The sequence below is a fragment of the Hyaena hyaena genome, unplaced genomic scaffold, assembly GCF_003009895.1.
Source record: "Hyaena hyaena isolate Hyena2069 unplaced genomic scaffold, ASM300989v1 scaffold_110, whole genome shotgun sequence".
NCBI lineage: Eukaryota > Metazoa > Chordata > Mammalia > Carnivora > Hyaenidae > Hyaena > Hyaena hyaena.
In genome coordinates this window covers 1,526,165-1,538,572 of record NW_024080742.1, presented here as the reverse complement: position 1 = coordinate 1,538,572, position 12,408 = coordinate 1,526,165, and positions in this window count along the sequence as shown.

Sequence of the window (12,408 nt, the reverse complement as noted above, 5' to 3'; positions counted from 1 at the left end):
AGGGAGATGCCTGTGTCCAGGTGGCGTGTGTGTGATGGGAAGACGCTGTCTTGTTATGTATGGTCTCAGTAGGGAGGAACAGGAGGAGGCCGAGACCCGGGACAGAGGGGGCCCAGCAGAGGGTGTGGTGCCTGGAGATTGTTTTGTGCATCGTGACTGGGCTCTTGTCTTCGCTGTGACCTTACAGGTTCCGGTCGTTCTGTCACTGCTGGGGGAGGGAGTGATGACCAGATGGGTCCGCCTGAAGGAGAGAGAGCCCCGGGAGAGGCTGTGAAGTCAGCAGCGGGCCACTGGGCAATGCAGCGGCCGTCAACATGCAACAAGTGCGGCCCACGGGTCACAGACGGACGTGGTGCGTGTCACACGTGAGGATGGACGCTGCTAAAACAAGTCTTTGGGAGCCGGCGAGAGGGAAGAGTGACGTGGGCGTGGGGGGCCCGCCCCGGGCTGGTCGACGGAGAGCCTGTTACAACCACCGTAGATGGTTCATGGATTTCATTTGGGAAGAAAGAAACTGCCAGAAGAGAATTGGAGCGTGGCCTTTCTAGGGTTAAAGATCCTTAAGCTTTAGAGAGAATGTATAAAAGAAAATTTCTTTCTAAAATAATTTATGGAAATGCTGTGCTCCCTTTGAAGGCTCCATGTCACCGCGTGGCACTACGCGATGTTCTCTTTCTTCACCTGTCAGGCAAAGACCACCTCGAAGAGTCTCACTGCTGATTACTAGTTAATTGTCATTAATAAGTGACAACTGACATTATGGGGGCTTAATGCAGAGAGAACAGAAAAGAGCCACAGATATTCTAATGAGCTGACTCCTACGTGCCCTCTATTGTTGTTGAAAATGAGGAGCTGTCGTCATTGTTCAGGAGATGGGCTTCAATTGCTCTGGAAAATATTCTCTTTTAATTTCTTTATGCATAGATAATTCCTGGTACTCTGTATTTCTCTCTCCCCCACCCCCCTTTGAGCACATGCACACACACACACACACACATGCACACACACACGCGTGCACGCACACTCTCTCGCTTTCTCCTATGAGCATGCCAAGAACTCTCAACTTATGAGGTACCGTAACTTGTTCCCCGGAAAGGAAGTAGTGTGCTCTAAAAAGGCTTATTTTTATAGAGCAGATAGAAAAGAAAGACAGTTTAATGTCATCGTTTTAGTTGACATGGACAGGGATGAGATGGGGAGGGCCAGAGCTGAGAGATGAAGGAAGGAAGCTGGGAGGGATTGCTTTCACGAGGAAAGGCCCTCCAGACACAGTGGAGAGCTGAAGGGTTGGTCAAGAACATAGAAGCACACGTGACAGCCAGTCTCCCTGAGAGAAACATTATCCTTCCCAGCCCTTCGACTTTAAAAACAAAGTCAACAAACAAACAAAAATCCCCACAGAATCTTCCAGAAGAGAAGCCAAAGATGAGGGAAAATGATTCAGTGGGTATGACTGAGCTGTGTTAGTTGCCATTTGTTTTTGGCAAACTTTACCCAAGCAGAATTTGCTTGTAAAAATCCTTAATAGTCAGGACAGCTTGGCGGGGACTTGAGTTTCTTTCTTGCACGTGTGTGTGTGTGTGTGTGTGTGTGTGTGTGCGCGCACACACACGCATTTATGCCATACTGTACTTTGAGGTTTAGAGTAAAAAACAAAGTATAAAACATACAGCAAAATCATTTCTGTGTTGACCTGAGCCACCTTGCCATATTCTGTCCATCCGTGGGTGGAGGGCGAGGTGTTACAATCGCCTGTTGCATTCAGTCTCGGCTCTAATACTGAAGATTTCCAAACAGGGCAATGTGGAATGTTCTAGGGGGAACTCAGGCTGAAGCCAATGGGAACAAGATATGTTGTTTTTCAAGTGCCAACACCTCCTAACAACAATTTTGCGTGCTATCAGATCATTTCACACCGTGCCGTGTCACCTTCTATCAAGTCTTATCACACAAATGCAGTTTCGATCTTGATATTTGATGGTGTGCTGCTAAAGGGAAAAATCCCGTCTTGCTCCTTAAATGCTGCCAGGGGCAGTGACTCCTTTGTGCAATTGTAAAACCCTCTGCCTGTGTTATTTCTGCTCCGTGATCCATTTTGGAAGAGTGGCAGTATTTTGAGTCATAGTGGGCAGTGGGGTGTGGCTTTCTCCCATGTCAGTGCCAACCTGGAGCTCCACATGACCCTGATGGGATGGAAAGAAATGGCAAGAGATGACCATCCTTGCGTTCGGACGAGCTTGTTGGCAGCCATGGCACGCTGTCGCATGTTGTGATCTCAATAAAAGCATTTCATGCCCGGCATGTGTGCTGCTGGGGGGGCCACATCCAGAGCATTTAAGCTTGTGTCCTTGAGATTTCGGACCTACGTTCTCAGCTTTGCACTTAGATTCGGTTTGCTTTATTGGGAAATGCTGGAGATTGGTCCCAGCTTGGTATCCTCACCGAAATTTTGCACAAAAATGTGGGAAGGGGCATAATGAGCTTGTTCCAGGCTCTGCACGGCTGGCCCTACTGGACTCTGAGCTGTCTCTCCTCAGGACTTTTTTGGCAACTTGCTCTTGTGGAGAGAGCACAAGATGTAGAGCCTGAATATCAGACTATTTCACAAAACTCTGCTTCTTTATCATCAGAATGATAAGAACCCGTGGACTGTGGCTTATTCTGTGCTCAGCACATGGAAGGCGCCTAAGAATCTGTAGATATTATCATTATTGTCATCGCTGTAATTACAGGTTTACCTTGCAGCTCTTTGCTCTCTTGCCCACAAAAATATCACGGAAGCTATGGTGGCAGACAGGTGAATGCACTGGTAGGTTGGTGAGAGTAATCACATACTTGGGTTGGAAATGTACATTAGCTGCCTCATGGGGTTCAATGATGTGGGGTGCCACAATTCCAAGGGGACCCTCCTCCATTATCACCAAACTTCAGCCCAATATCAAAATGTAAACCTTGGTAAAATCTGAGTTGGGGAAAGAGAAAGGGGTCTGGGCAAGGAGATGAACCGTGGAAAGTGTGGTTTTGTTGTTGAAGGCAGAACCACAGAGATGTGCGGTTGGAATCCAGCATTGTGTGTCCCGCATCTACTCACCTTCCAAGGCACATGCATACAGGGGTTACCTGGGCAGTGAACAGTGTTTCTCTCTATATGGTTCTGACCAGGGACTTCATGGGCTCACCATGTGGACTTGACTGGGATGTGTGGTCCCGGAAGAGATGTCTGTGACCTTACGAGGAGCTGTGGAAAGCCCCTGCCTCTACCATGAGCCCCAGTGGCATTCCTGCTTGGCTTCCTGGGGGCTGAGGTCTGAAGCCCTTTAAAGAATAGCTATTCCTCAGGGGACCAGGAGCTAAGGTCTCTTTCCTCTACTCTACAGAAGTCACGCAGAAACCCTATCGTCAGATGGTGCCCTGACCTAAATCCAAACTCCTCTTCTTCAGCTGGAGGGAGGGTGACAGAGAGAAAGCCTGTGGTTTCCCCTTGAGTTAGAAGGCAGAGCCAGCAGACAGCAGGGTGATCGCCATCAGGGAAGACTCAGTGCTTCCTTCTGCTGAGGTGAATCAAAAGGACTTCAGTAGACCCCATTAAGACAGCGTTTGGTCAAGTTCTGGACTGTTCTGATGCTTTTAGTTTTATTTGGTGATACTCAGTTTATGTTCCAGAAACAGTTATCCTTTAGGTATTCAGTTTTAATACCTCTTTCAGACCCATTGCTGATTTCAACTCCCCTTTCTCACTTTGTCAGTTTTCTGCACTTAGGTATTTTCAACAGTTTGAGTGAGCGCTTACCTTTGGTCTTGATTAACATTCTTTCTGTTAGCTCCACTAGCGTCATCAACAGGGTCCAGCGGTGAGCAAATCCTCACAGCGATCCTGGTTGTCAGGTGAGGGAATAGGGCTCCGTATCACTTACAGAATATCCTCTGCCTTCACGTAGCTTCTAGCAGACTCATCCGTGTTCAATTTCGGTTTCCTAGAAGCACAGGCATAGTTTCCTTTCAGAAAGTCTCACTCATTCATACCCTCATTCATCAGACCAACATTTACTCTCAGGTGTGGGTATTTTGATAAACATGCCATGAAAACATGAATAGGGCTTTCACAGGTTAAATTATGAGTTAGAGTGGATGCAAACGGGCCAGTTAAAGAACAGAGCGACCGCCCAAGGAGCTAGGAGAACACGTGGGAGTTTCTGAGTGTAGGAAGTTCCTCAAGGAGGCAGTTGTCACATGTTTTGGTTATAACGCTTCCATTAAAATGAGTGTATACTGAGTTCACTGCAAAATCAGCTTTAATATCAACACTTTGTGACATGAACTTCACGCTCCAGATGGTACCTACAATCACATCAGGTGATGGGTGCCGTGTGCGAGCTGGCTCCCACACAGGTGTCAGTATTTCCTTTTTTAATGTTTATTAATTCTGAGGAAGAGAGAGGGGAGAGAGAGAGAGAGAGGGAGAGAGAGAGAGAGAGAGAGAGAGAGAGAGAGAAACACAGGCAGGGGAGGGGCACAGAGAAGGAGAGACAGAATTCCAAGCAGCGTCCTCACCATCAGAGCACAGCGGGGATGTGGGGCTTGAACTCACAAATGGTGGGATCATGACCTGACCGGAGCCAAGATCAAGGGTCAGATGATTGGAACACCTGGGTAGATCAGTTGGTTAAACATCCAACTTCATCTCAGGCTAGGATTTCATGGTTCCTGAGTCTGAACCCAGGGTCAGGCTCTGTGCTGACAGCTCGGAGCCTGGAGCCTACTTTGGATTCTCTCTCTCTCTCTCTCTCTCTCTCTCTCTGCACCTCCCTTACTCATGCTCTTTATCTCTCTCAAAAATAAGTAAACATTAAATAAAAAAGAGTCAGACACTTAACCGACTGTACTACCCAGGTGCCCCATGGGTGCCATCCTTTTCAAAAGCACCCATGTGAGTTTGAACTCTGCACGGCTCCTGCTCACAGAGGACAGAAGGCCCCCTCCCTTCCTCCTGCTTCTTCATTTTTCCATTGTTGTAGAACAAGTCACCACAAACTTGGTGGCTATAAACAACCCTACTTCTATATCTCAGCTTCTGTATGAGAGGCATCTGGACCCTCTGTTCATGGTGTCGGCAGGCTGAAATCAAGGTGTTGGCTGGGGTCTCATCTGAAAATCAGGCTTCTCTTCTCAACTCTGGCGGTTGGCAAAACCGGGTCCCTTGCATTGTCAGACTGCTACCCTCAGCAACTAAAGGCCACCCGTAGTCCCTGCCGTGTGGCTCCCTCCACAACATAGCGATGTGCTTCTTCAAGATGAGTGGGAGAGTGTCTTTATTGCTTTGAGGCTCTTTCAGCAGTTCATCCTGCTTAGATCAGGCCCACCAAGGAGAACTTTTCTCTTGATTAACTCAGAGTCATCTGAGTAGGGACCTTAATTACATCTCAGGTCCCCTCCCCTTGGCACATAAGGTAGCCTAATCACCACAGTGACAGCCCACCCCAGTCACACGTTCTGCCCACACTCCAGGGGAAGGGGTCACACACGGCGTGTGCACCGGTTAAAAGCGGGGGGGGGGGGTGGATACTAGAGATATCAGAGCGTGCTGCCTTCCTCGTCACCCGTGTGCCTGAGGTCAGGTTCCTCAGAGTAGAAGGTCAAGTCCAAATGCGCGGGTGTGGCTCTCGCGATGCCTGCTGACCCTCTGGTCTCCCACCCTTCTGTGCTGACACCCCTCTGCGGTCCTTGCTCTGTGCTCCAGCCACGCGGCCCAATTTTGTTTTAAATGTGTTCAGTTGTCTCCAGTGCCTGCGGCTCCTTCTCCTCCACCCTCACTCTCAGCTTAACGTGGCTTTCTCTAGAAAGCTTCCTGAAATTCCCCGTCCCACCGAGGTCAGCTGCTCTGACTCTGCAGTGGCTAGCTCGGGGCCAAGACGTTAGGGGAACAGTTCAGTGTAGGCTATTTTATACACAAAGGCCTTGGGGGGTGGGCAGGGCTGCCGGTGCCCTCCGGAGCCTGTGTGCCGCTGTGCTCCATCTGCCCGTGCGGGGCTATTTACAGATGTGCCCGCCCCTGGCCAGGCTGGGCTCCTTCACAGGCACCACTCACCGGTCCTGCCTTTGGGTCTCAGTAGTGGCTCTCGTGGCTGATCTGGGTCCCTGTTCCCCGGCACACTGAGTGTCCTGGAATTGGGACAGTGCCTCACACGCTTGTCTATCCCTGGGGCCCTGTGGAGTGCTCGTGAGGCCCTGAGCACGTGCATGGAGGGCCGTCCTGGAGGAGGTTTGGGGCGCCCAGAAGAAGAATGCCAGCTGTGGAGTTAGACACCCTGTGTGGAATCCCCGTCATCCAATCCGTGGGCCATGTGGCTCAGTTTCTCTACCTGGGATCTGAGGCGACCACAGCACCCCCTTCCTCAGGAACTCATGTGAAGATGAAATGAGACAATACACCTAAAGGGCTTAGTGCAGACTCGCTCGGCACAGGGCAAGTGCTCGGTAAATGAAAGTGATGACTATTTGCAAGAATAAAGCCTCGCATCTCTGAGCTTAGGCTCTACGGTGGTTATCGGCACCAAGCATCAGGTGGAAAACTTTTAGTCGTGTCGTGTGAGGTGTGCTGTGGGTCAAGCCCGGGAGCACATAGAGCGTTCTCCTGGCCGCGAGGAAGGCCTGGGGATGAGTCGGGGGTGGGGGTCCCTTCACCACACAGAGCCCCATGATGGCTCTCCTGGGCGAGAGGGGATCCCGCTGGCCCGACTTGACAACAGGAGAGAGTAACATGTTCTTTTTTTTTTTAAACATTTAAAAAAAATGTTTTATTTACTTCTGAGACAGAGAGGGAGAGAGAGAGAGAGCAGGGGAGGGTCAGAGAGGGAGGGAGACACAGAATCTGAAACAGGCTCCAGGCTCTGAGCTGTCAGCCCAGAGCCCGACTTGGGGCTCGAACCCACGAACTGTGAGATCGTGACCTGAGCCGAAGTCGGGCGCTTAACCGACTGAGCCACCCAGGCGCCCCAAGAGAGTAACGTGTTCTTAAAATCAGCTTTTGAGAGACGGCGAATCCACTTATATTTGGCCAAAAACACTACGAAATTCTTCCAGCACGTGGCTTGGACCTACCTTAAAGTTACAGATGCATCTTCTGTGCTGATAACTGTTGGTGGGCAGAGCATTTATAGTTACAACATAACCTCATTTTAGCTACACAAGGGCAAGATTGTTGAATCGGGTGTCGGTTAATGATGAGCACATTCGGCAAACGCCTCGAAGCTGTACTGTAGGACCCCGCTCAGCGGCACCTGCAGCTTAACCGCGGACGCCGTGGGACAGCTGGTGTTCCGGCCCAGGGGCAGGGGGCCGGGTGGGCCAGCAGTGTGTTCCCGCCCCGGACGGACAGCTAGTGGCCCCAACGGAAAGGTGGTGTTTGTTCAGGGTTAATGTTTCTGCCACGGGGAATTGGGAATAATATGCTTCCCTTTGATAAAACACTGATTTTCGTCAAGATATTTTACAAAGTGTTCATTTGGGTAGAGATTGCAGTGGAAAATATGTGCTGGGCGTAGCTGTTCTGCGTGGGCCGGGTGTGGGTAGAATTTGAAGGCAGAAGCTTCTCTAAGTTTCTTTCCCTTCGGTGGCTGGTGTTTTTTATTTTTATTTTTTTAATGTTTATTTATTTTTGAGGGAGAGAGACAGAGAGACAGAGAGCTTTAGTGGGAGGGACAGAGGGGGGGGGGGGTCCCAAGCAGGCTCAGTACTGTCAGTGCCGAGCGCAGTGCGGGCTTGAACTCACAAACCATGAGATCAAGACCTGATCTGAAATCAAGAGTCAAATGCTCAGCCAACTGAGCCCCCCATGTGCCCCAGGTGTTTTGGTGAGCTAGTCCTTTAGGCCATCATTAGCATCTTTTCGGGGGAAAGTTTTCAGTCCATAAATATGAGAACAAGGCCCTAACTGACCCTTGGACTGGGTTTGTTTCCATTAGATTTTGCCATTGGAAAAGCCTACTTGGATAGCACTGTGTGTGAAATAAGCTGATGGCGTCCCCCATACCTTTCAAGACACCTTGTTCAGGAAGGGAGGGGAGATGGAGGGAGGGGTGTGAGGGTGAGCAGGGCTTTCCTGTGGTAAGTACAACAGCACAGAACTCAGAAGTGCCGGTCGAGTTTGGACCCACGGTTCTAATTAATCTGATGGTTCTGGAGGAGCCGGTGATAAAGGCCCATTGGCAGGTCCTATGTGGTGTCATTAGGGCCCAACATAGGCACACCGGGGGAGGCCCCATAGGCTGAAGCCCACCAGGGACGAAAGCCACAAAGTAACAAAACAGGGAGTCCAGGCAGGGCCACCGCGGCGGCCGGAGACTCCGGCTGCAGCATCTGGGCTTAGCAGGACGCACCGCGGGCAGCCGCCTGGAAAGGCGCCGAGCTCCCGGGCATCTGTGGCCTGGCGCGCCATGTTTTCCAGTTGTCTCGGCTTGCAGCCACAGCTGTAGGGTTCTGCTTGCGACCGAAAGGGTTTATTTCTTTTTCCCTTTCAATGTTCTTTTTTCTAGAATTCCCACCAGTGCCCGGAAGGAACATATGGCATGATGATTGCATTAGGATCGTCTATCCATTTAGCTAGAAGGGGCTCACAGTGAGGAGAGAAAACAATTCACTTTGAAACACGGGAGCAGCAAGTTTGAGGCCCTGAGTTCATTCCCTTCCCAGAAGCGGAACGACCGTAGGTTCAAATCCGAAGGGGAAGCTGGGAGGTGGTTGGCCCCCCTGGGTGTCTGGACTCCTGAGTGCGTGAAGGCCCCGTGGATGTTACTTCTGCTGAGATAGTTGGATTCGAAAGCCTGCACAGACCGCACCCCCCGACATGCCCTTTGCTCAGCTACTTTGCAGTACTGGGTCACACTGGGTGCTTCTTCTGTCCTACCTCCTGCCGTAGGTTTTCTACCATTTTGTGTCAATTGGGAAAAAATACCTGGAAGATGACTCTTTCCCAAATCCAACATCCCCTTCCTTCCTTCTCTCAAGATCTTCAGAACTGCCTTTATGTACAAATGTCCTGTTGCTCTTCGAAATGCTGCCCTGATACGCTCACTGATTTGGGCGTACCATGTCAGCAGAGACCCCAACCTGCTGGAGCCGTAACCCACTAACTTCCAGGTTACCAGTTTCCTGAACTGGTGACCCTCAGACCAGTCACCCTGGGGTATGATAAATGTACCAAGACAGGGTACACACTCAGGTATCTTTGAGAAACGCTGGCTGAACACAGATAGACGTACTTATGGCAGGATTCCTTAAGTCTTCAAGCATATGCCGTGAATTTCCATGAGTGAACATGGCCCGTTGTGTTTTGCAAGACATTAAAAAAATATATATTGGGGCGCCTTAGTGGCTCGGTCAGTTAAGCATCCGACTTCAGCTCATCTCACGGTTCATGGGATCAAGCCCGCTTCAGTTTCATGTGGAGCCTGCTTCAGATCATCTGTGTCCCTTACTCTCTGCCCCTCCCCTGCTCTTTCTCTCTCAAAAACAAACATTTAAAAATACTTATTTGTTGATTTTGTAAACAAAATCAAATAACAAAATTTACAAATTCAAATTTACAAAATCAAATTTACAAACAAAATCAAATTACAAAATTTACAAATTTACAAATTACAAAATCAAATTTACAAAATTCTTTATAAAATACATGAAATATAAAATGTTCCATTTTAGCCATTTAAAAAGGTGCGGGGCAGTGGTAGCGCTGTACCAACCACCACCACCTCCTCCTCCAGGACTTCTGCATTATCCCGAACAAAAACACTGCCCCTCTTCAACAACACTGCCCCAACGGCCTCGATTCTACCTTCTGTCACTGCGAATTCGTCCATTCTTGGTTCCTCATAGAAGTGGAGTCATACAATATGTGTCCTTTTGTGTCTGGCTTATTTCACTTACCAATAACGTCCTCTGGATTCATCCATGGCATAGCAGGTGTCAGAATGTCCTTCTTCTGTAAGGATGAATAATATTCCACTGTATGGATAGATCGCATTTGGTTTATCCATTTATCCATCGATGGACATTTCAGTTGTTTGCACCCTTTGACTATTGTGAATATGTGAATATTGGTGTACACGTTATCTATTGGAGTCTCTGCTTTCAATTCCTTGGGGGACACACCCAGAAGTGTAGGTGCTGGATCATACAGCAATTCTGTGTTTAACTTCTTCAGGAGCTGCCAAACTGTCCTCTCCAGCAGCTGCGCCATCTTACATTCCCACTGGCAATGCACAAAAATTCTAATTCTCTGCATCCTTGCCAACACTTGTTATCTTCCGTCATTTTTGGTGACAGCTGTCCTAGTGAGTATGAAGTGGCACCTCATTGTGGTTTTCATCTCAATTTCCCTGATGAATAGTGATGTTGAGCATCTTTTCATGTGCTTATAGGCCATGAGTGTGTCTTCTCTGGATGAATGTCTGTTCATGTACTTTGCCCATTTTTGAATTGGGTTGGGATTTTTTGCTGTTGAGTTGTGAGAGTTCTTTATATATCCTGGATATTAATTCCTTATTAGATATATGATTTACAAATATTTACTCCCATTTTGTGGGTTGTCTTTCACTCTTTTGATTGTGTCCTTTATGCACAAACATTCTTAATTGTAATGAAATAAATTTTTTCTAGATTGTGTGTGTGTGTGTGTGTGTGTGTGTGTGTGTGAGTATGTGTTACTTGTGCTTTTGGTGCCATACTTAAGAATCATGGCCAAGGACAATGTCATGAAGCTTTTCCTTTATGTTTTCTTCCAAGAATTTTATAGCTGTAGCTCTTGTGGTGAGGTCTTTGATCCATTTTGAGTTAATGTTTGCATGTGGTATAAGGTAAAGGTCTAACTCTAGTCTTCTGCATTGGGTTTTCAGTTGTCCCAGCACTGTTTGTGAAGAGATTGTCCTTTCCTCACTGAATGATCGTAACATCTTTGTTGAAAGTTATTTGGCCATATATGCAAGCATGTATTTCTCGGCTCTGTCTTCTAGTCTATTGGTCTATAGCCTGTCCTATGCCAGCACCACATTGTTTTGATTGCTGTAGCTCTGTAGTAAGTTTTTAAATCAGGAAGTGTGAGTTCTCCAACATTGCTGATCTTTCTTAAGATTGTTTTGGCAATCGCCCAATGTCTTGATTATCAAACACTTATTTTTTTCTGGGCCTATTAACATATCTCAGATAAATAATCCATAGAACTAATCACTTTGAAAGTACTTTTTATACAACTTAGTTCTGATTTGTTTTTCTGAAGTCCTTAAGAGAACCGCTGACTCATTTTCATTCGTATTTGACATAAGAAAATAATGGTCCAGGCTATTAAAAAAATGCAGGTGAACTGAATTTTATTCCTGTCCCTGAAAACCCATTGCTGTGTGAAAACTTGAGTCTCCTGTCATCTCTCAGGTCTAGTGACTGAAACTTTCTGTGTCTCTCCTTCTCCTTTTTCCATTCGTGAGACTGGATGGCAGCCTGTTCAAGATGTTGTGACAATTAATGAAACAGAATCTGTAAAATGCTTTGAGTGCTTTGAAAGAAAAGTGTCATGTAAATTCAAGGAGAAGCACTCGTATAACTCCCAAATCAGTGCAAACATAAATTTTCCCTGATCATTTTGTGGAATGTTGCAGGTGGCATATTCCCCCTTCCCGCCATCCTGAGATCACCTGAAATCTAGGAGGGGTACTCTTACCCTAACTTGGATTATGAACTTTTGTTATGAAATGGCTCATCTAAAGCAAATCAAACGTGGGACACCTGGGGGTTCAGTTGGTTGAGCGTCCGACTTTTGATTTTGGCTCAGGTCATGACCTCATGGTTCGCGGGATGGAGCGCTGTGTCGGGCTCGGAGCTGACAGCATGGAGCCTGCTTGGGATTTTCTCTCTCTCTGCCCTTCCCCCCATTCATGCTCTTTCTCTCACAAAACAAATAAATAAACATTAAAAAATAAAGCGAATCAGACGTAAACCCACATCTTACTCAGACCCTGAGCCCCCAGGTGTGGAAGAGTGGTCTGTCACTTGTCAGGCCCACTTGGAAACACGCTCCCCACTTAATGTCTTCAGGTTAATTTTTATTAATGTTGTATAAATATATACATTTATTTTAAAATGCAAAGGCTTCTAAAGGCTTATGATGGTGGAAAACGCTGTCCCTAAGTCACCCCTCCAGTGTCCTCATCCTGGTAACAGTGGTTTTGTTTACCTCTGGGTACTATGTGATGACGTCCTTCTGAGGATGACGTCGGTGCTGTGATACCACACCCCCACCTGGTCGTGGGCCATCCTCTTTGGTTTCATTAGATCAGCGGTCCACTTGGACATGACTATGACTCTGAAAATATTATGTAGAGCTGACCCATGTAGCATGCTAGGATTGCATTTCTTTTTTTG